This window comes from Herpailurus yagouaroundi, unplaced genomic scaffold (assembly GCF_014898765.1).
Source record: "Herpailurus yagouaroundi ecotype Mexico unplaced genomic scaffold, PumYag 77, whole genome shotgun sequence".
In the NCBI taxonomy this organism is placed as follows: domain Eukaryota; kingdom Metazoa; phylum Chordata; class Mammalia; order Carnivora; family Felidae; genus Herpailurus; species Herpailurus yagouaroundi.
The window spans coordinates 56,980,593-57,004,008 of NW_024412388.1; positions in this window are offsets into that span (position 1 = coordinate 56,980,593).

Here is a 23,416-nt window from a genome sequence, read left to right on the forward strand (position 1 = left end):
TGAGGTATTCATTGAGGATTTTCCAGTCACATTCTAGTCAATGTGAATACACAGGAGAGTAAAATGGCTCTGGCCCCTTTTCTGGTGTATGCTATAGTCTAGCAGAACAGATGGATTTAAACATAGATATTTATATAATGGCAAATGTAATAGACCCAATGAAGAAAATATGTAGATATAGTGAGAATTTATAATTAAGAAATCTACTTTAATCTACAGATTCAGGGAAATCTATTCCTAAAAGATGAGCAATAATAAACCAGATTATAAGTGTAGACAAGCACAAAGTCTTTGAGGCAAGAAGGAGAAGGTGCCTGGCACTGTATTATATACATAGTGTTCTCTAAAATGTAGCACTAGGTAAAGCATTAGTATTCTGTTATGTATTATAACATGGAAAAGTGTTTTGTGTCATATATGGAATTAAGTTAAGTCCCTAGTGCAAACATTTAAAGTGATTTCAAGTGCTGTTGTCATTTATACATTTTCAATAGTTTGGCTTTGACATTTTCCTTCAACACCATAGGTCTATCTTTCTGACTGATACAGAAAATTTAAAGAATTATTTAACTTTTAATTGAATTTAATCAGCAATCTACTGCCTGCAAAATATTGTAGAAAACACAAGGATAGTCAATGAGCTCAATTATTAAGAATGCAATATACAAAAATAATAAGAGGGGGAGGCTGGGTGGCTCAGTCAGTTAAGCGTCAGTCTGACTTCAGCTCAGGTCATGATCTCACAGTTCATGAATTCGAGCCCCGCGCTGGGCTCTGTGCTGACAGCTCAGAGCCTGGAGCCTGCTTCACATTCTGTGTCTTCCTTTCTCTCTGTCCCTTCCCACTTGTGCTCTCTCTCTGTCTCTCTCTGTCTCTCTCTCTCAAAAATAAGTAAACATTAAAAAATTTTAAAAAAAAATAAGAGAAGACTGATAATACAATATAACAATATAATAGGTGTTACAAAAGAGTAACGTCTATAAATGAGAGGTATAAACAAGAGGTACTCTGGAGTTATAGGATGGTGATAAAAGTGTCTCCTGGAGTTGTCTGAGAATGCTTTATAATGGATTTGGAGCTGAGATAGCCTTTGAAATATCTCTGAAGAGAGTCCATGGTCAGATATTTTGATTTTGAAGTAAACTTTTTAAAAAATTTTTTATGTATTTTTGAGAGAGCAAGAGAGTCGGGGAGGGACAGAGAGAGAGAGAGAGAGAGAGAGAGAGAGAGAGAGAGAGGATCCCGAGAGAGTTCTGCACTGAGAGTGGAGAACCTGACATGGGGCTCGAACCCATGAGCTGTGAGATTATGACCTAAGTTGAAGTCAGATACCTAACTCGCAGAGCCACCCAGGCACCCCTAAAGTAAACTTCTTAGAGTTTGTATTAGTTAAGATAATTTCATTTGCAAAAAACCCCAGAAAATATAACCCAAAGTGGCTTAAGTGAGAAAGGAAATGTATTGGCTCACAAAATGAAAAATTCCACTGGTAATGTAGACAACAAGCATTTGATCAAGGACCTGGTTGTATTTCTCTTCTATTTTGGTTTTAGTCTTTGTTCTCAGGCTGTTTGCCTGGATGGTTGCTAGACCATTTCCTGTAACCAGGGCTACATGCCTTTTTGTTCACCTCAGAGCGAGAGCAAGTCTCTTCCACAAGGGTCCTGAGCTTTGCTCTAACAAGGTCATCTTATGTCATAGCACTATGGCCACAGAGATATTATTATTAGTAGTAGTAATACTATTATTATTATTATTATTATTATTATTATTAATTTCAGTGGACTCCACACCCAATGTAAGGCTGGAACTCACAACCCTGAGATCAAGAGTCGGATGCTTTACTGACTGAGCCACCTAGACATCCCAGCCATGGAGATATTCTATAACTAGTTGTCTCAGATTTGGGTCACATCCTCATTTCTGTACTAAACAGCAAGGCAAGGAGGATTAAAAATTGTATATTAAAAATCATGGAAGCTTGTTGACTCTGTGACAAGTTCATTGCAAAATGACCTATAATTTCAATCAATAGCAATCTACAAACCAGTAATTTTGAGATTGGCTGTTTGTCCAGGCTTTTGCTATTTTTGTTATTCTCAGATTTAGTTCTATTCAACAGATATGTATTTAGTGTCCATCATGGCATTGTGCTAGGTGCTGGAGGATATGTTATCAAAATGAATCAGCTTTTATCCCTACCTAAAAGAGGTGTATAGTATGGGTAGGGGAGAGCAATTAATGTAAGAGTAATGATCATGGGGAGCAGAGAGTGCTGTGAGGGCAAAGAGAGGAGCCACCCAGGTCAGGTGCTGGACTATTCTCAGAAGGAAGACCCAGGATTAGAATAAAAAGTTTGAGCATGTGTAGTAGATTTTCCTGCTCATTATTAGTATGGCTTTTCTCCTTAAAATAGAAGCAAAAAGCATGTGGATATATTAAAATAATTTTTAATGTTTATTTTTGAGAAAGACAGAGTGTGAACAGGGGAAGGGAAGAGAGAGAGGGAGAGAGAGAGGGAGACATAGAATTTGAAGCAGGCTCCAGGCTCTGCGCTGTCAGCACAGAGCCAGACATGAAGCTCAAACCCACGGACCCACGAGATCATGACCTGAGCTGAAGTTAGACGCTTAATGGACTGAGCCACCCCAGTGCCCTCGGATATATTAAAGATTCAACTAACAAAATATTCTTGTCTTGAAACAATTTCTGATTCAGAAATAGCTTTAGTTTTAGTTAGAGATAGCTACCCAGTTTCTTCTGTTTCCCTAAACAAAATGTGTCATTATTTCCAGTGTTTTGGTATGATAAGCAATGCTTCAATATACAAATTTCTTGCAGAAATAGGGTGAATATTTTTGGAGAATAGACTTCTGGAAGTGGAAGGACTGGGTTCATTCATGTATGTGCATTTCACATTTTATTAGAAAGAAGTGCTTCACAAAAAATGGGTATGCAAATGACCAATTATGCATATGAAATGGTGCTTAATATCATTACCTACCTGGGAAATGCAAATTAAAGCCACAAGGAGATACCATCACATCCTCATGAGAATGGCTGAAATTAAAAGACTGGCAATAACAAATGTTGGGAAGCATATGGTGCAAGTGGAACTCTCATATCTTGTTTGTGAGAATATAAATTAATACAACGCTTTGGAAAATGGTTTGGGAATATCCATTAAAGCTAAAGATCTTCCACCTCTATGACACAGCAATCATGCAGCAATGAGGATATATGCCCACCAAAAGACATATGCAAGAACATTCACAATAGCTTTATTCCTATCAACCTTGAATTAGAAATAATCTAAATGTTTATCATCTGGAAATTGACAAAGAATTTGAACTACTGATACACTCAGCTATATGGATGAATTTTTTAGACATTTAATTGAAAGAAATCAGACACAAATGAATACTAACTATATGATTTCTTTTACATGAAATTCAAGAATAGGTGAAACTAATCTGTGATGACAGGAGTTACCATATCTTAATGCTGGTGGTAATTACGTGATATTATACATGTGTAAAAAATCAGTGAATTGCATAAGTAATATTAGTGCACTTTATATGCTTGAGAGCATATATGTTATATCTCCATGAAAAATAAAATTAAAGTAAAAGAAAAAAACCAAATTTTACTAGATAGTTTGTGACTGTCCACCAAAATATTGTACAAATACACACCCCATGGTTAGTAAAGAAGAGTGCCAACTTCTTCCCATCTTCACCAACACTGAACATTTTTAGTTCTTTTTTTTTCTAAGCTTCCAAGTGAAGAACAACCCCTACTGGTATATTAATTATTATTTTTGTATTATTACCATTATTAAAAATCATTTCCATATTTTTATTAGACATCTTTACTTTTTTAATCCTATGAAGTATATGTTACATTTTTGCCAGTTTATCTATTAGTTAATTTTGGTTGTTATTCATTGATTCATAGGAGCTTTTTATATATTTGGGATATTAACTGCTGGTTTGTTATATTCTACAAATATTTTCTATCATACTATGTGGATTTTAACTTGTTCGTAGAGTTTTTCTTCTATGGAAGTGTTGCTTTTTACACACTCAAATCTTTGTCCTTTTTCTGGTCGTTGACTTCTAGAGTTTGTCATATGTAAGAAAGCCCCTATTCCAATATGGAATTCATTTTTGTGTTTTATGGGAGATAGAAATCTGACATCATTTTTTTTCTCAAAAGATAAGAACTTTTCCCACTGATTTGAAATACCACTCTTATTTTATATTAACCTATCATACATGCATGGATCTATCTCTGGACCAACTATTTAGCTCCCCTATTCATTTGTTTATCAATCATTGAATACTACACAGTTTTTTTTTTTTAATTTTTTTTTTTAACGTTTATTTATTTTTGAGACAGAGACAGAGCATGAACAGGGGAGAAGCAGAGAGAGAGAGGGAGACACAGAATCTGAAACAGGCTCCAGGCTCTGAGCTGTCAGCACAGAGCCCGACGCGGGGCTCGAACTCACGGACCGTGAGATCATGACCTGAGCCGAAGTCGGACGCTTAACCGACCAAGCCACCCAGGCGCCCCGAATACTACACAGTTTTAATTACTATGGATTTGTTGTATGTTTTGATATCTGATAGGACAAGTACTCTCCTTCCTGCAGAGTGTGATAGGGGGCTTGATCTCACGATCATGACCTAGCCAAGATCAAGAGTTGGACTTTTAACCAGTTGAGCCACTCAGGCACCCCTCTTTCAACATTCTTTATTGTATTTCCTAGCACAGTCAGGCAATATTAACTACTAATGGTAATAGTATTCCTGACTTAGATTTTATTAGAATGCTTCTACAGTTAATGTATCCTGCTAGTTTGTAATAGATGACTTTTATTAAGTTAAAGATGTTTCCACATATTGTTGATTTACTAGGAGTTTTCATTACAGTTACTTTAATGTTTAATTATTTTTGAGAGAGGGAGAGACAGAGTATGAGCAGGGGAGGAACAGAGAGAGAGGGAGACACAGAATCCGAAGCAGGCTCCAGGCTGTGAGCTGTCAGCACAGAGCCTGATGCAGGGTCTCAAACTCATGAGCTGTGAAATCATGACCCGAGTTGAAGTCGGTCTACCAACTGAGCCACCCAGGTGCCACTCATCACAGTTGCTTTAAAATGTATATAAATACAGGGGCACCTGGGTGGCTCAGTCAGTTAAGCATCACTCGGACTCTTGATTTTGGCTCGTCATGATCCCAGGGTCTTGGGATCAAGCCTTGCATAGGGATCCATGCTGAGAGTGGAGCCTGGATGGGATTCTCTTTGTCTCCCTCTATCCCTTTCCCCTGCTGTGCACTCTCTCTCTCTTTCAAAAGAATGTATTTGAGTACATTTAATTTTGAGATTATTTTAAACAAAGGAAAAATGTAAGTTACTAATCACTTTTCTTTAAATTTATGACTATTCCCATTTTTAAAACCTCTATTTTAGTAATATGTTAAAAGTATTTTAATATTTTAAAATTTAGAATATAATTTTATAGCTTATAGTTTTAGAGTGCTGAGTCAAAAGTTTGAAGATGTATAAGACATGATTAATAGTATGTGTTTCAACTTGTGATATTTTAAATTTTTTTATGTTAGAGAAAGAGAGAGAGCACAAATGGGGGAGAAGGGTGGAGGGAGGGAGGGAGGGAGGGAGAGAGAGAGAGAGAGAGAGAGAGAGAGAGAGAGAGAGAATCCCTAGCAGGCTCCATACTCAGTGAGGAACCTGATGTGGGGCTTGATCCCATGACTCCGAACTGATATCGAGAATTGATGCTCAACTTACTGAGCCACCCAGGTGCATCCAAATTGTAAATTTTTTAATAGAAATTGATTTTTATTTTATAAGTCTTTAGTGAAGTCTTCTGTGGAACTTATTAGTTTATGTCTGATTCTCTTCTCAGGCAGACATTTTTCCAGATGAGAAGTATAGTGGTAGAATGATATACAACATAACATCATAATCTTCAATAAAAATCCCATAGGAAACTTCCAAATTAAAAGTTTTTTTATGTAGGATTTAGAAAATGATATTTTTAATAATCTAATGTATTGCATTCCATTTATAGAACTGTTACCTAAAAATAAATTTAAATGTCTGAATTTTTTTCTTTCCTTTGAAAACGTACGTATTTTTCTTAAAGAAGTATCACAGTAACTTTGAAAACAAAATCAAAATTCAAATAAAGGGAAAACAATGACACATAATACTGACAAAACATCACTATTATTCTGACACATTTCTTTCTGGTCTTCTCTTCATATACATATGTGTACATATTTATAATCAGAATATGCATGTGGTCTTTGTAAATTGTATGCTATACTTTACATCAGTATCATCTGCATTTTCCTAAATTGCTAGGTTATCTTCATAGTCATTACCAATGGCTGTATAACATTAAATTTTATAAATGTATTATAATTTTCTTAATCATTTCTTTTATTGAAAATTTAGGTTATCACTAATATTCTACTATAATAAACTTATTTGGTAATTATTTATTTATTTATTTATTTATTTATTTAAAAAAATTTTTTTTCAACGTTTATTTATTTTTGGGACAGAGAGAGACAGAGCATGAACGGGGGAGGGGCAGAGAGAGAGGAAGACACAGAATCGGAAACAGGCTCCAGGCTCTGAGCCATCAGCCCAGAGCCCGACGCGGGGCTCGAACTCACGGACCACGAGATCGTGACCTGGCTGAAGTCGGACGCTTAACCGACTGCGCCACCCAGGCGCCCCATGGTAATTTTTTTAATGTTTATTTATTTTTGAGAGACAGAGTGCAGGCAGGGAAGGAGCCGAAAGAGAGAGCAAGAGGGAGACACAGAGTATGAAGCAGGCTCCGAGCTCTGGGCTGTCAGCACAGAGTCCAGTGTGGGGCTCGAACCCATGAACCATGAAATCATGACCTGAGCTGAAGTCCTACGCTTAACTGTCTGAACCACCCAGGTGCCCCTCATATGGCAAATTTTTTAAAGACTAGATTACTTAACAGTGGAATTACTGAATAAAAGGGTTATTAATTTTCTTATTTCTCTTGATACATTTTTGCAAATTATTCCCAGAAGGAAATACAGAACCTGCTTGGGATTCTCCTTCCTCTTTTTTCTCTGTCCCTCTCCTGCTCACATGCCTGCTCACTCGCTTTTGCTCTCTCTCTCTCTCTCAAAATAAATGAATATTGAAATAAAAAAAACTGATCCTTCTTCAAAATGCTCAGATTATAATTGCTCAGTCTTCACAAGAATAGCCTTTGAAAAGTTGATACCTGCTGTCAACTTATTTTAATGAAGGGTATGCCTATTTATAATTCTTCCAGAAATATAGGAGAGGACCAGTTTCATTACATTCTTGCCAGCATTGGGAATTATCATGTTTTTAGAAGTTTTATATTACTGTTTCATAAGATGAATCTTCGGACCTTGACCTAGAAGGTAAATATGACAATATAATCTTAAGACCAGACAATATATTTTGTTTGTTTCTCTCATTCACTTTAGCAGTTGCATATGGTTTTTGTGTAGCAGGAGCTGCTTTCATTTCTAGCCTGACTGAGGAATGTAGAATTGTAAACAAAATTGTTCCTATAAGGGCCAGCTTTAGTAATAGCTGCTACAAAAGAAGATAACTCTTTGGAAGAACTGGGAGGAGCCATTCTGCATTCCTGGTAGGAAAGGAGATGAAAAACAGCTTAATTGCTCTCAAAAGGTGGTATTCAAAACCCAGGGTAAATTGCAGGCTATTCTTGTGGACACTGAGCAATTGTAATCTTAGCATTATGAAGAAGGATCAGGGTTTTTTAATGTTCATTTATTTATTTTGAAAGAGGGGGGCATGTAAGCAGGAGAGGGGCAGAGAAAGAGGGAGAAAGAGAATCCCAAGCAGACTCTGTGCTGTCACTTCAGAGCCCTGGGCAGGGCAGGATCCCAGAAGCTGTGAGATCATGACTTCAGCCAAAATCAAGAGTCAGACACTCAACCAGCTGAGCCACCCAGGCATTGTGCAATGGCCATAACTTGGGTGATCATCCTGGCTTAGGGATGTGAACCTGAGCATCTCAAACAAAATCCAGAAGATTGAAATCATACAAAGAACAGACCAATGGTCTAAGCAGTCGTTCCAAGATGTTAGAAAAATGCCAACAAACTGAAATCACAATAAGCCAGAGAAAGAAAATAAATAATAAAAGCAGAAAATACTGAAATGGAAAACAAGTTATAATTAAAAAATCAATAGAGTAAAAATATAGTCTCTTTGAAAAAATAATAATATTGGTAAATATCAGGTATTAGTTGTCAAGACAAAAGGTGAGATGCTATAAAAAATGAGAAAGCATGAAAAAGGGGATATTAAAAAGATCACAGAGATGCATTATGAACAAATTCATGTCAGTAAATTTGAAAATTTTAATACAATAGACAAATTTCTAGGAAAATAAAACTTACCAAAAGTAATGGAAGAAATACAAAATCAAGGAATTCTATAAATGGCAAAGAAATTTTTAACCTTTCTGTAGAGGAAACTTCAAGTTCAAATAGCATCACCAATGAGTTTTTCAAAATATGTAAAGGAAGAAATAATGCATGTCACACAAGCTTTTCTAGAATATGGAGGAAAAAAGAACACTTCCCAACTTTTTTTGGGTAAGATTTGTATAACTTTAATAACAAAACCTGACAAGAGCTTGATAAACAAACAAACAAAAACCCCTTAAGTCAATCTTTTTTTATTGATCTAGATATAAAAATCCTAAATAAAATATTGTGACACCAAATCCAGGAATTTATAAAAAGAATAGTAAAACCAGCCAATACAATATTTGAAATATTTCCAATAATGAGTTTATTTACAATAATGCAAATTTGTGCAATCAATGGAATTCACATCAACATAATATAGAAGATACATCATAGGTTGATAGACACAGAAAAATCATTTGATAACAGTCAATATCCATTTATAATAAAAACTCTCAGGAAACCTGAAATAGAAGGGAACATCCTTAAGCTGATAGACTATTTACCAAAACAAACAAACAAAAGAAAATCCTGTTGAAAGCCACCACTCTGAGGCTGTAAATAAGAATGTTTCATATTACTTTAGCCTTATACTGGTGGTTCTATCCAGCATAATAAAGCAAGAAAAGAGGCACCTGGGTGGCTTAGTTGGTTAAGCATCCAACTTCGGCTCAGGTCATGATCTCTCAGTTTGTGGGTTCAAGCCCTATGTCAGGCTCTGTGCTGACGGCTCAGAGCCTAGAGCTTGCTACGGATTCTGTGTCTCCTTCTCTCTTTGCCCCTCCCCCATTCATAGTCTGTCTCTCAAAAATGAATAAACATTAAAATATTTTAAAAAATAAGCAAGGAAAAATATAAAGATTGGAAAGAAAGAAATAGGTTGTTTTTAAAAAGTATTTTAAGGCAGTTTATTAAGTTATTTTAAATAAGGAATAATTAAAATTCAAAGAAATAAAAAGAAGATGGCAGAGAGGTAGGGTAGGAACATAAAATAGAATGAGCAATGAGTCCATAATAGACGTTTACCACAACATCTTAAATATTTCCAATAACTGAGACACAAACCTGATTCTAACCTTTCTAACAACGAGCAGCAAAAGGAATTCAAATTAATTTTACAAGTCACATAAGTTAAAAACAGTCCAGTTGTGGGGCGCCTGGGTGGCTCAGTCGGTTAAGCGTCTAACTTCATTCAACTCAGATCACGATCTTACAGTTTGAGCCCTGGGTTGGGCTCTGTACTGACAGCTCAGAGACTGGAGCCTGCTTCAGATTCTGTATCTCCCTCTCTATCTGCCCCTCCCCCACTCATTCTCTGTCTCTTTCTGTCTCTCAAAAATTAATAAATATTTTTTTTTAATTTTTTTTTAAATTTTTTTTTATTTATTTTTGGGACAGAGAGAGACAGAGTATGAACGGGGGAGGGGCAGAGAGAGAGGGAGACACAGAATCGGAAACAGGCTCCAGGCTCTGAGCCATCAGCCCAGAGCCTGACGCAGGGCTCGAACTCCTGGACCGCGAGATCGTGACCTGGCTGAAGTCGGACGCTTAACCGACTGCGCCACCCAGGCGCCCCAGAAATTAATAAATATTAAAAAAAGTCCAGCTGTTCAAGAGAAACACAATTCTTTCATTTATTTTTAAATGTTTTATTTATTTATTTGTTTATTTATTAAATTTATTTTTGAGAGAAAGAAAGAGCTGAGTAGGGAGGGGCAGAGAGAGAGGAAGACACAGAATCCAAAGCAGGCTCCAGGCTCTGAGCTGTCAGCACAGAACCCAACGCAGGGCCCAACCCACAAATCGTGAGATAATGACCTGAGCCAAAGTTGGATGCTTAACCAAATGAGCCACCCAGGCACCCCAAGAGAAAGACAATTCTTTCTGATGCCAAGATCAGGTAGGATTTTTTTCTTGATGTAAAATATGTACCCAATGTGTACTGTGTATATGAGAATGTAATTATTTTCTAATCTACAGGCTTAAATTTTTATCTATAATTTGATGTCTTGAATTGTAGTTTTTCCTGTTCATACCTTAATTTTGTTGCATTTAGAGTTAGTGGTGGTATTGACTATTTTGCACCTATGGAAGAGGAAGCCTACAACTAGTTTAAAATATTTTTCTTACATTAAATTATGGATATCTACCTGAAGATCCTGTGGAATGTGATGATTGTTTATATAGCCCCAAAGAGCTAAATGGACTGGTATGTCAAAATTTTGAGTCTTATCTAGATCTTAAATTGGTAAAGGAAAAAGAGTAAACTTATTTCTAGATGATTGCTTGGACAAGTGAGTAATCATTTTCACTAAAAATTATGGTGCATTTATTCCAAGCATTTAGATTAGTTTTAAAATGTGGCACCAAAAGTTAAAGCTTAGTGATAGTGAATAATTATCCCTTTTATAAATTTTTGTATTTAATCAGGTAGAGAGTGACTTGAGCTAGAAGTCTGACATATTTTCAAGCTTACTCCAATTTCATGGGATTTTATAGCTCCTGTGGAAATGCGATTTTTATCTTTAAACTCTGTTAGTATATTTCAAACACATGGACGCAAGAAAATGTTAGAAATGTTTGAAAATCTATGATTGCCTAGTTCCAGGATTCTGTGGAAGTGGAGAGATAATTAATGGTAGAAAGAAATCTTTGAGATGAAGAAGTTCAGAAAGGTTTATCAAGCAGGGGTAAATGCTTATGAAACTGAAAAACCACAGGAGTCACAAACAGGTTTTACCATTCATGATCCTGATTTTGAATCTCCTTTCAGCTGCTTAAGACTGTTGACCTTTACTAAATTATGTACTCACTAGGTTTGTTTATCTATAAAATGCTTACAATGATAACATCTATTTCATAAGGTCATTATAAGAATTTAATCCAATATTCATGTACATTGTCTGGCACCACGTTAAAAAATAATAGCTATTATAATTGGTGGTTATGTAGGTACCAAAATTTGAAGGCACAGGATTGCTATTTTTTGATAGTGTAAGAAAGCAAGGGATCTGGCCATTAGCTTATTGCTTTACCAAGATTTGTATCCTTTGGAGTGACTAAAGTATATTTGTTAGGTAAATGAATGAATATGAGGATACAATGAGTTTTTAAATTGTTTGTTAATTCATCTATTAATTTATTCAGCAAGTGATCACTGAGTACTTACTATGTGACACATGAACTTACTTGGCAGTGGAAAAGGCAGATGTTAACTAAATTAAATTACCCATAAATTTAAAACTATAAATTTCTGCAAAAATCATAAAGACATTTAAATTAGTTGAGTTATGAAGGCATAAGATCATATCTCTTTTTGTAGATGTTGAGCTGGTTAACAGATAGAAGTTGATTCCATGAATTCAAGCCAGAATGCGGAATAACACTTGTAACAGGTTTTGCTCATCTGCGAGGGTAAGATACACTTTTCAGGAGCACTTTTTTTCTTCTGAAGCTAAGCTACAAGAGGACAAAGTACTCTTTCTCCTAAGGCTGATATTTTCAATGATAATCTGAACTAGTTCCTCTAAACCTCATTTTATCAACCATGTAAGAGGACTAAGGGTTTTTATGGTTGAAAGAGAATTTCAAGTTAAGTTCCATTAGAGAGAATGCTATGATGTGAATATTAGTCCCATTCCCAGGGTTTGAGAGTGTTCTGCAGTGGGAAACTTCTTTCAGCATCTAAATCTTCAACAGCTCAAAGTAAAAATTAGGCTGCACTGAGTGCTATGCCAGTTGCTTTAAAATACTGCACTTTCCTGTGTCAGGCAGATTCACTTTCTCTAGAAGAAGGTCGTTGTTTAGTGCTTAAGTTAAAATTTTTCATGGTAATTAAGAGGCAAATTATACTGAATCATGTATCATCATCATAGATATTTAAAGAATATCCGGTGGGTATGTTTGAATACGCTGGACACATCATGAATTTTGAGTTTCTAGAGAGGTGTAAGAACAACTGGTTTAATAAATCTAGTGTTATTAGTTAAATGTTTCATTGGCTATATTATTTTGGAGGGCCCCCCAAAGCCTGTTGGATAAGGAATTAATGATTTTCCCCGATCCAGTGTTCTAGGAAATAATTGAAGCAGATGCCATTAAAATAAACTGCAAACAAACTTTCAGATGACTATGTAAATTGCCCCAACTGAGATGGTAACACAAAAACATATATTGACTTCTTCCTGTGTGTCAGAACCTGTTCTAAATGTTATATATACGTTACTTTATTTAATAATCAGAATAATCCTATGAAGTAGATACTACAGTCACCCTCATTTCAGGGATGAGACCAAGGCAAAGAATAGTTAAGTAATTTGCCAAGTCAATAGTAGTGAGTACTGAGGTTAGACTTCTAACCTAGTCAGTCTGACTTCAGAGACTGTGCTCTTAACCAGTATGAGGCAGAGGGAGTAGTAGTAGTATAATATAGTAGAAAGAGGAGGAGGGAGGGGAGGAAGAGGAGAATAACTAGAGGTAGAATTAGTACAGTAGTGGCAGCTGCTGAATACTGGTGGGTGAGAATGAAGACTGCAGACAGCCTGCCTTGATCCAAACCTAGCTTCCATCTTAACAAGAAGTGAGACCTTAGGCAAGTCACACAACATCTTTGTGCCTCCACTTCCTCATCTGTGAAATAGGCGTTGGGGAAAGATTAAATGATATAATACATGTACTTAGAATAGAGCCTGATACATGATAAGTGTTCAATAAATGTTAGCTGTTAGTATTTATATCACTGCCAGTGTTATATACCCTCACAAGGATTAGGAAAAACATGCGCAAAGAATCCTTTTTTATTTTTCTTTTCTCTTTGCTCATTTTTAAAATTCTATCATATGATCCTTTCTTAGTTTAGCATGCTTCTCTTTCTCCTCATCCTAGGATGAAATTTTTTAGGACAATCTGATTTCCTGGTTTCTAGAGATTTATGCCTCACTGGTCTAGATATATTATAAATTTCTCCAGAGTGTGGTCAGCAACACATTGGAAATATTGAGTTTGGTAGATGATGAGACAAACCAGTCTTGGTGTATTTCAGAATCTGGAAACTAGAAATCTATCCTGAGGAGACAGGCACACTTCTTTTAGGGGTATAAAGGAAGAGTTTTCTCAGCTAGTTAGAGCAAGCTTGCCATCCTCAAGGACACATAAAAATCAGAGTAAGGCAAAGAGAGTAGCTTCAGTGCTGTGCTTTGACCCTTGAGAAGAAAGGGTGGGTTAGAGAAAGGAGATTTTGATGAAAGCAGGTAATATGCTTGTTGAGACTAGGTTGTCTTGTTTATAAACAAGCTTAATAAGACATGCTAGCCACATTTAAAACGCTCAGTAGCCATATGTGGCCAGTGGTTACACTATTGGACAACACAAGATAGAACATTTCCATCATCACAGAAGGCTCTACTGGTCTAGACAGTAATTAAAACATAGTGGTTGCTCAATTAATATTAGCTGAGTGAAAGGGTTGAATAAACAAAGAATATTTACTTTGCTACCTTGCAGAGTTTTTTTTGAGAATCAAAACCTTTTTTCAGATGGCGAATGATCTGGGCACATTGAAGAGCTGTCATTTCCATCATGGCTTCCAAACAAATACTTCAGTGGATGACCTTTTGTTTATTGTTGTTTATGTTTTAGGATTGGTGTTTCCTCATGGCCACTATTCCTGCAATTAAACGAAAGTTCCTTTTCTGACTACAGGAGATAGGGTGAACTTGACATAACTGTATGGCCCTATTTGCTCTTCCTTTTCCCAGCGGGCTCCCTCAACCTTTTGATTCTCTGCTCAAAATGCTTTGGGACCACTCCTAGGAACATTTTGTGAAGTGAGTCTGTGTTAAGGAAATAACATGAAGTGTGTGTGTGTGTGTGTGTGTGTGTGTGTGTGTGTGTGTGTGAGAGAGAGAGAGAGAGAGAGAGAGAGAGAGAGAGAGAGATGGTTGTGAGCAGAGCTGGCAGTCAAGGGATTTGTAATCTGCTTGCGGTGGTTTCCCAAGCAACCTGTGTGGATAACAAAAAGTTGCTTTTAATAAGAGGAGTAAACTTGACTTTACTTCTTTGGTACTTTCCGGTAGTTTTTTTTTTAATTAAGTTTTTGGTATTTAAAGTTTACTGCTAATTGAGACATTTATTACTCTGAAATTTAAGTTATATTATTTGAGTTAGCGCCTTACGTTTACATCCTTCTCTTCAATTTACCAAAGATGTTTATATGTGTTATCTTATATGTCTTACAACAGTCTTTGAGGGCTGATAGGGCAGATATAATTCTTCCAACTTTGTGGACAAACTTCATATCAGAGCATTTTGTGTGACTCATTTCAGATTACATAGCTTATAAGAAGCAAAATAGGGCTAGTACCCAGGGCTCCTGACCCTTACTCCTTTACAGTCTGTTGCCTAATTAACCTCATGGGAAGATGAAATCATTGGTAGGTTTTGCAGATGTAGACATTAAGATGATTCCATTGCAGTTTCTTCTGCACCTTCTTCATTTGTTGAAGAATCAACAATGAGTTTCCATATCCTATCAGATCAAACCCCAAATCCTAACCCAAGGCCCTTTGAATGTGTCTAACTAAACAGATCTACTACTTTTCCCTGTCATGAACTCCATTTGTGCTTGTCGATATCCATAAGAGGATACTGAGACTGGGTTTCTTTCTTATAAAAATGCCAATTAAAAATTCAGCTCCTCAAACACTAGCTACACTCAAAGCTCTTTTGTCACCAGTGACATAATCATATGAAATTATTGACAGTCAAAATTTCAAACCAATAAAGGATAATCTTCCCTTAGATGGTCATATATTCCTAGAAATTTCTGTGTATATTAAAATCAAGAAAAAATATACTAGACTTCTTATAAGATTGAGTTATGTTCTGGTCTCTAACGTCATTAATGAGTTTTTAACTCACCTAAGTGTCAAGATTTTGATCGTGAAGAGTACAGAGTTATTCTTCTTTGATCAAATTGTCCCTTAAATTGCTAGAAAACTGGATTGGCTTAAATGTCATCAGTGTGTCCCCTTTTCCATCTTCATGATGACCCAGTTGTGCCTCACATATTTCCATAATCCCGCTGGGGTTGTTTCACCCCCATGGGGACCACCTGCTCTAAAATATTTGGGGCTCATATTTCATGGGAGGTTAGACATTGACTGGTTCTAGTGAAAAATGTAACAGTTCTGGAATGGTTCTACCATGAAGGCTATAGCTATAACCACGATGAGAAAGGGCTAATATCATACTGATAGTCAATTTGCTTCTTAGGATGTTTAAACCTTAACCTTTTATTTTCTTAGATGCTATTGCTAGTATTCTAACACCACTTGCTTAGGAACCAAGGGTTCCTTTAAGCATTGAAAATATACAGAAATATTTACTATTAGCAACTCTCATGACAAGAGAATAGCAGATAGAGACTGAGTCTATGTTTAGAGAAGGAAGTGGATAGACTTGTAAGTGGCTTACACAGTTGGCCCTTGGAAATAGTCAAGTGGATATTTAAGGTCAAGAAACTTATATTTGAAATTTTATGGAGATTTTTCTTCATAGATACAAGTAGCAATTTGGTCCTCATTCACTTGTTAATTTATTCACTCATTCAATGAATATTTAAGTCCTTATTAAGGACCGTGCACTGTGCTAGCTGCAGACACACAAAGATAAACAAAACACAGATCCTATTCTCAAAAAGTTTAAAATCTAGTGGAGAAGACAGAGAAACAATTAATCATAAAACAGTAGGTAAGTGCTTTAGCAGAAAGGTGTATGGTACATGTGGGGACAAAGAAAAGACTCATCTAATAAGAGGTTGTGTGTGTGTGTGTGTGTGTGTATGCCTTGTTGAGTAAGTCACAAATGACTTATTGGAGAAGTTGATGTTTTTGCTAAATTTTAAAGGATGAGTAGAAGTAATGAGGGAAATGCATAGGGATAGGTGAAATTTAGCTTCCCAGGCAAGGGGGGCAGCATGAGCAAAAGCAAAGAGGCAAGAGAAGACATGATCAACAAGGGAAACTATAAGAATTATAATGTCACTGAAGTTAAATTTTGGAAATGAAGTATGGAGGTAGGCTGTGAGTGAGATTCTGAATATTTGAAATTCTTGTACTTGATCCTCAATGCAGTGAGAAACCATGAAGAGTTTTAATTGTGGAATGACATAGCTAGACCTAACATTTCATTGTGTTATGAGAACAAAAGACCACTTGGAAGGGGATCAAGACTAGTGTGAAGTTAAAATATTTTAATTTGTTGCAAAGTAAATATGGACAAGTGTTTTGTACCAGAAGTTCAAGTGAAAAGAGTATCCACTTGTACATTGTTCTCTTACTTTCTTGAACGTAACCTGAATAAAAAATTAGTTGTTCATGACAATGTTCTCCGGCCCATAAATTTCAATCTTTCTGCTTCCTATCATGATTTCTTTTAGATCTGAAGCTTAGTTTTTGGTAAATAGGAAAAAGGGCTCATTATTGTAACTGTAACATTCTTTTAAAATTAAATCCTTATGGTAGTTTATAAATGATTTTGGCTTAGCCAAGCAAAAATGGAGAAAAAGGCTTTATTTTTCCAAAATAGTACTTAGTCTTCTTAGAATCAAAGTGGTCATACACTTAAAGAATCTTGAGTTTATATTTTAAAGTAATTACTTTTATTTGAAAATATACTTGATATTGAATATTGAAAATAATACTGATCTTGATATTGAAAATATTGAAAATAATACTTGATCTTGTTTGTCAGATGGGCCAATTTACATTTGTTGTTTATATCTTTGAAAATATCAATTTAACATTTGATAATCACCAAAAAGAAAAGGTAGAATAATGTAGTGATTGATTAATACTTTGGCAATTTTCTTTTTTTTTTTTTTTTTTTTAATTTTTTTTTTTTAAACGTTTTTTTTTTTTTTGGGGAGAGAGAGAGAAAACATGAAAGGGGGAGGGGGGGAGAGAGAGGGAGACACAGAATCGGAAACAGGCTCCAGGCTCTGAGCCATCAGCCCAGAGCCTGACGCGGGGCTCGAACTCACAGACCGCGAGATCGTGACCTGGCTGAAGTCGGACGCTTAACCGACTGCGCCACCCAGGCGCCCCATTACTTTGGCAATTTTCAATGTTGGATGTGTTAATTCAAATTAATTTAAATGAAGTCACTTTGAGAATAAGACGGAGCTACGAAATTTCCTGCACCATCCCTGATTTAACTCTACTGAATCTCCATTCCACTATTGAACTGTCTAAAAATATTTTTTATTAGTATTCAAGATCCTTTTTATGAAAAAAAAACATACATATTTTTATATATGTATACACCCATTATACAGCACATGAATATATATGTACATATAAGCATATACTTACATGAAAGTATAAATAATTCATTGTGAATATAAAAATAACCCTGGGGTTCCTAGAGGGACTTCAGGCAATGATCTGGCACTGGGGCAGGTCTGCCTAGAGCCTGGGACAACCAGTGCCAGTTTAGAGGGTGGGTTTGCAGGTGCTGGCCTGACTCCTGAGGCTGGGGCAGCTGAGTTTCAACGTTATACTCAGTCTCTTTCCATCTTGTTCCTCCTCTAGGCCTAGCCTTTTGCCTAATCTGCAAGGTCAAAAGTGTCTCTGTACCATGCCCTCATTGGAGTTAGTATCAAAGAAGAAAGTGGTAGGGGAAGATATTATTTTCTTAATATTAAGGGCAAGATCTCACCTTATCTCATATTCTGCTCATGTCCCATTGTTCAGAAGTTAACAAAGCTAGAAGGGAAGCTGAGAACTGTTGTCATTACCTTAGGCAGCCATTTACCTCCACCATTTAGAGGGTCTGTTACTTTGGCAGAGACTCAGAGGCATACAGAAATTCATTATTATTATTTTTTCTATCTTTATTGCGCCCTCTAGCTTTCCTTTGAATTTTTCTTACCTTTTAGCAGCGTTATAAAGTGCTCTTCATAAAAATCTCACGTTTCTTATTACTTGTGTTTTACTGCATGGTACCTTTTGTGCTGAGTTTTTCATTTCTTGGCAGTTTTGTTGCACTTTTCACCTTTTTTTTCTTTCATTGATGTCGTGCTAGTCTCCTCTTAGTATTCATTGTTATGGATTGAATTGCATCCCCTCACCCTATGTATTGAAATCCTAACCCCAGTACCTCTGAATGTGATCTTATTTGGAAATAGGGTTTTTACAAGGTGATTAGGTTAAAATCAGGTTATTAGAGTGGGTTCTAATTCAATGTGACTTGTATCCTTATAAAAGGGGAAATTTGGACACAGAAACAGACACACACAGAGGGAAGCTTATGTAAAGATATACAGGGAGAATGCCATCTGAAGACTGAGGATACGGGTCATGGTGTCAGAAGCCAAGAAATGCCTGGGGCCACCAGAAGCCAGGAAGATGCAAGGAAGGATTCCCTTCATAGGTCAGAGGGAGGCTGGCCCTGGTGATAGATATCTTGATTTCAGACTTCTGGTTTCCAGAACAGTGAGATAATAAATTTCTATTATTTTGAGCTACCCAGTTTGTGGTACTTTGTTATGGCAGTCCTAGTTGAGTTGGATTAATTACTGAGTTGGAATTTCCTGGGTCAGCAATTTTTGGGGGATTTATTTTTGTGTATTTGAGGAGGGTCAGCAGAGGGGCCAAAGTAGCATGCCAGCTTCGTGCCCTAATGCTGCTCTTCTTTGCTGCTCCTTCAGAGACAGATAGCTTCCACAACTGTGGCTTGACTGTGTGTAGCCCTACCTTTTTAGCTGATTTTTATCAACTAAATCTTGGAGGCCTGAGGTTGCCAGCCCTTCTTACCTTAGTTTTTTCCCTCATTTTTGCAAGCTTTGTGCTTGCCATGCAAGCCATGGTAATATTTTGAATACCAAGGCCTCTTTCTATTCTGTTGCTTCTTTCACTTTTTCCCTGATGCCCCATCCCAAATGCTTTCGATAGCCTTAGGCTTATTTTGGAGCCTGAAAATATTTTTATATATCTTACTTAAAATGAAGTAGGTAGGAAGGTTGTTGTTGTTGTTGCTGTTGTTGTTGTTCTCCTGTTGCTTTGCTATGGTTTACGTGAAAAGGAATGCAGATTTGCACAGCCTTGTTCATGAGGGAAGACTCGGCATGCACTTTCAAAGCTGTTGGCAGTGGTAAGAACAGAGGTAGAAATTATTTAAGACAAAGGGGTGATTTTGTGTTTTTCTTTTACCAGACATCTGATTGGAATTGTAGCAAATAATGGCAGCATCTCGTACAGGGAACAACTTTGTCAATTGTGTAGTCACAGAAACATCCTGATTCTGTTTCTCCCAGAAACACACCCCACAGCATCATGTAGCAAGTCTCTCACGGGGATGTCACCTTGGACTTTTAAGCTGCTGTCAGAAAAGGCTTAGGTCTGGTTAGTTAATAGGCTTTCTGTATTTTCTATTTAAAACTTCAGCAAAATAAGTGTTTCTGACACTTTTTGACTTGGCACCCATGGAGTCTTTTAGCATACTTTCCTTCAACAAATATTTACTGAGTGGTTTCAGTGTACCTAGCTTTGTGGCTAGAATGGGAAATAAACAATGAACAGAGGAGACATTTCCATGCCTGTGTGAAGCTCAGTTTAATTTCTTTGAGAGGGAGTTATCAAAAGCAGAGGTAATATTTATATTTCGGTCTTTTTTTTATTAGCTCCATCAATAAAATCGTGTCTAAGTCATCTTGGTACTTAGTCTCTGAAAGAATTAGATATGTCCCTAACTAATAGTAAAAATAGCAAAAAATATATCGTGACATGGTTATATTCAATTTTTTATTTTTTTCTCTCTGAAGAATGTTCTTCATGCTTCAGGAAAGTTAAGATCACAAGATTTGGAACTGGATGGATTCAGATTCAAACCCTAGCCTTGTAAATGGGAAATTATTTAGCCTTTCTGAGTTTCAGTTTCTTCTGCTGGAAAATAAAAATAATAATGCCAACCTTTCTAGCTTGTTAGGAGGATGGAACATGCAAAATTATGCAAATCCCTTAGCATGGCACATAGGAAGAACAGTTTTATTATTGGTATAGTTATTTATGTCACTTGATTAAAGTTAATTATATATTACACATTCCAGGGATGGCTCCTAAGTGACCTCCTTTCTATGATACTCTATCATACAGAGATTTTTTTTAATGTTTATTTTTGAGGGAGAGAGAGAGGGCAACTGAGGGAGGGGCAAGGGAGAGGGGCAGAGAGAGAGGGAGACACAGAATCTGAAGCAGGCTCCAGGCTCTGAGCTGTCAGCACAGAACCCGACATGGGGGTCAATCTCACCAACCATGAGACCATGACCTGAGCCAAAGTCAGATGCTTAACCAACTGAGCCATCCAGGTGCCCTATATAGAGATTTTTAAAAATTGTCTTCTCTAACCCATAGCCTTATTTAGTGCATTCTTTATTTTTGTTTTTGTTATTAATGATGATTTATTTTTCATTAAGTTTTGTTTTGTTTTACTTTTCTCCACTTCCTTTGCCTTTGACCCAGTGATACCCACAAAGATTTCTTAGAATAGGCCTTATAGAGTAATTCATTTTTAAAATCTATCCTCCTTGCAGGCAGAAGATCTTTCCAGAGGCTGAGAGCCCAGGCTTTTATGATGGCCACAGTTGCCCATGCAGTTGTACCCAAGTTAACTCTGGTCATTGGTGGTTGTTTTGGCAGCAAAAACTATGCAATGGTATCGATGTGAGATATTTTGAATACTGGCTTCCACAAGATGAGTTTTATTGTTTTCCCGAGCACTCAACAGTACAGAAGCAATTCTAAATAGTGTCTTGATTCCATGAGCAGTCCAAGAAAGATGATAGAAATGCTAATTTCAACTTCTCTTCTGGTAGCAGGCTATGGTCCTGCACTCACAACTACCTCTGCAATCAAAGGTATAAGTAGATACAGTTTTAATAACATCATTATCAGGGAAGACATGGGTGATGTCAAAGAAGTAAGGGCTACTGAGAGTCCTGTGCTCTGTTATAATTCTGGCTTTGTCAGTCAATAGGTGGACTTGAGGGAAGTCATTACATTTTATCATTTCTTTCATCATCTGAAATGTCAACTTATAGTGTGACTAAACTCATAGACTCTGGAACCAGACTGCGTTTGTACAAATCTTGTTTTTTGGTACTTACCAGCTGTTGGACAAATTCATTAACTTCTCACTATCTCGAGTTTATTTGTAGTGAAGTAGAACTTTATTTGATCATGAATATATAATCATTAGGATCTAATTATTAGGATTAATGCATAGAAAAATGCATTGAGCATAGAAAGTGAGTACATAGAGAAAGTGAGTGAGTGAGTTAAGTAAGTAAGATTACTCCCATGTCAGACTGTCTTTGGTAGGGGGTCAAGAAAGTGTCTGGTAAGACCATCATTGCAGCCATCGTCAACAAAGCTCGAGACTGTCAGTGTCCTTAACTAAGACTACTCTTCTATAGGACTCCTCATCTCTGTCAGTAGGGGCCAGGTGTGAGGCCCTGAACAGTTTTTGCTTTCTCTCCTAAAAGTGCATAACCTCTCAACAACTTTGTGCTTTTGGTGCATCAGAAGTAATCTCATGATATCCTTTATCACTGTTCATGTACTCCCAGGTCTCTGTCCTACTCTAGGCATTGCCTCTTCTGTCCTCATCTTTTCTAGCTCCATGTACTAAAAGTCTAGAATTCTATGTGAATCATCAGTTAAATCCTCTTTATTATCAGTCTCATTTGTGAGGTTTCTCTTCTCCTTTTTCTGTAATCAAAACATGGCTCTACCCTTTTAACGCTGCATCTCTGCAGCCTTTTCAAGTGGTGAATGCTTCCTTTCCCAAGCACCTCATACATACCATGGAGCCTGGCATTTTCAGGCCATCTTCTCTTTCTCCTCCATAAAAAACACCCACTGGAATCTCCTGTTATCAGATTTTGCCATCCATTGTCCCTCCTAATGTAATCATTTTAGCGCTTCCCAGGTTGTTAACCTTTATTCCTTGAACATTTTATCTGTTAGATAACTCTTTTCCCACCCCAAATCACCCTTGCCATAATCTGGGGGGAAATTCAATATTTATTTAGATGATTGTACGTTTGTTCTGGTGTTGTAAATTGCTTAATCTCCTTCACCCTTCCTTGGTCATTCATTCTAATGTCCTCTCCTTTACTGCAAACTCTCTATAATCTCAACTGCACACATTCTACTTTGCACCCACTATCTCCTATTTTCTCCTACTCCCAAAATGACTTGACCTTATGTGACCTCTGACCTTATGTCTATGATCTTCCATCTTCCTGTCTTACTCTGCTTAAAACTACATGACTATTCATTATAATAGTTTTTTGTATAGATACTAAACTTCCTAAACTTATCCAATGTATATGTGTTCTTTTTCCCCATTTTTTTTTTTCTGGTCTATTCAAGGACATTGTCCCAGAAGAGTTCCTTTCTTTCTACTGAATCATCAAGTTTCCCTCTCTACCAGATCGTTCTTAGTATGTAAGTGTGCTATAATTTCTCTAATTAAAAAAAATTTTTTTGGATATAAGTCTGTCCCAACCTCCCCCACTATTATCTCATTGACCCTTTGCAGAGAAACTTATTGAATGTATGTTATATGCTTTATATTTTCAATTGTCTCTTCATTATTTCTTGTAGCTATTCCAATAAAGTATCTTTTCCCAGAAGAGTGCATAAACTGCTCTTAACAAAGTCTATTAATGACTCACATATTGCTAAGTTTGATGAGCAGATGAGGTCAATTCTCAATCCTTTAACTTGACCTATTGCAGCATGTGACACCATTGATAACTCACTTGTTTTAAAACACTTTGCTTCCAAAACACCCATATT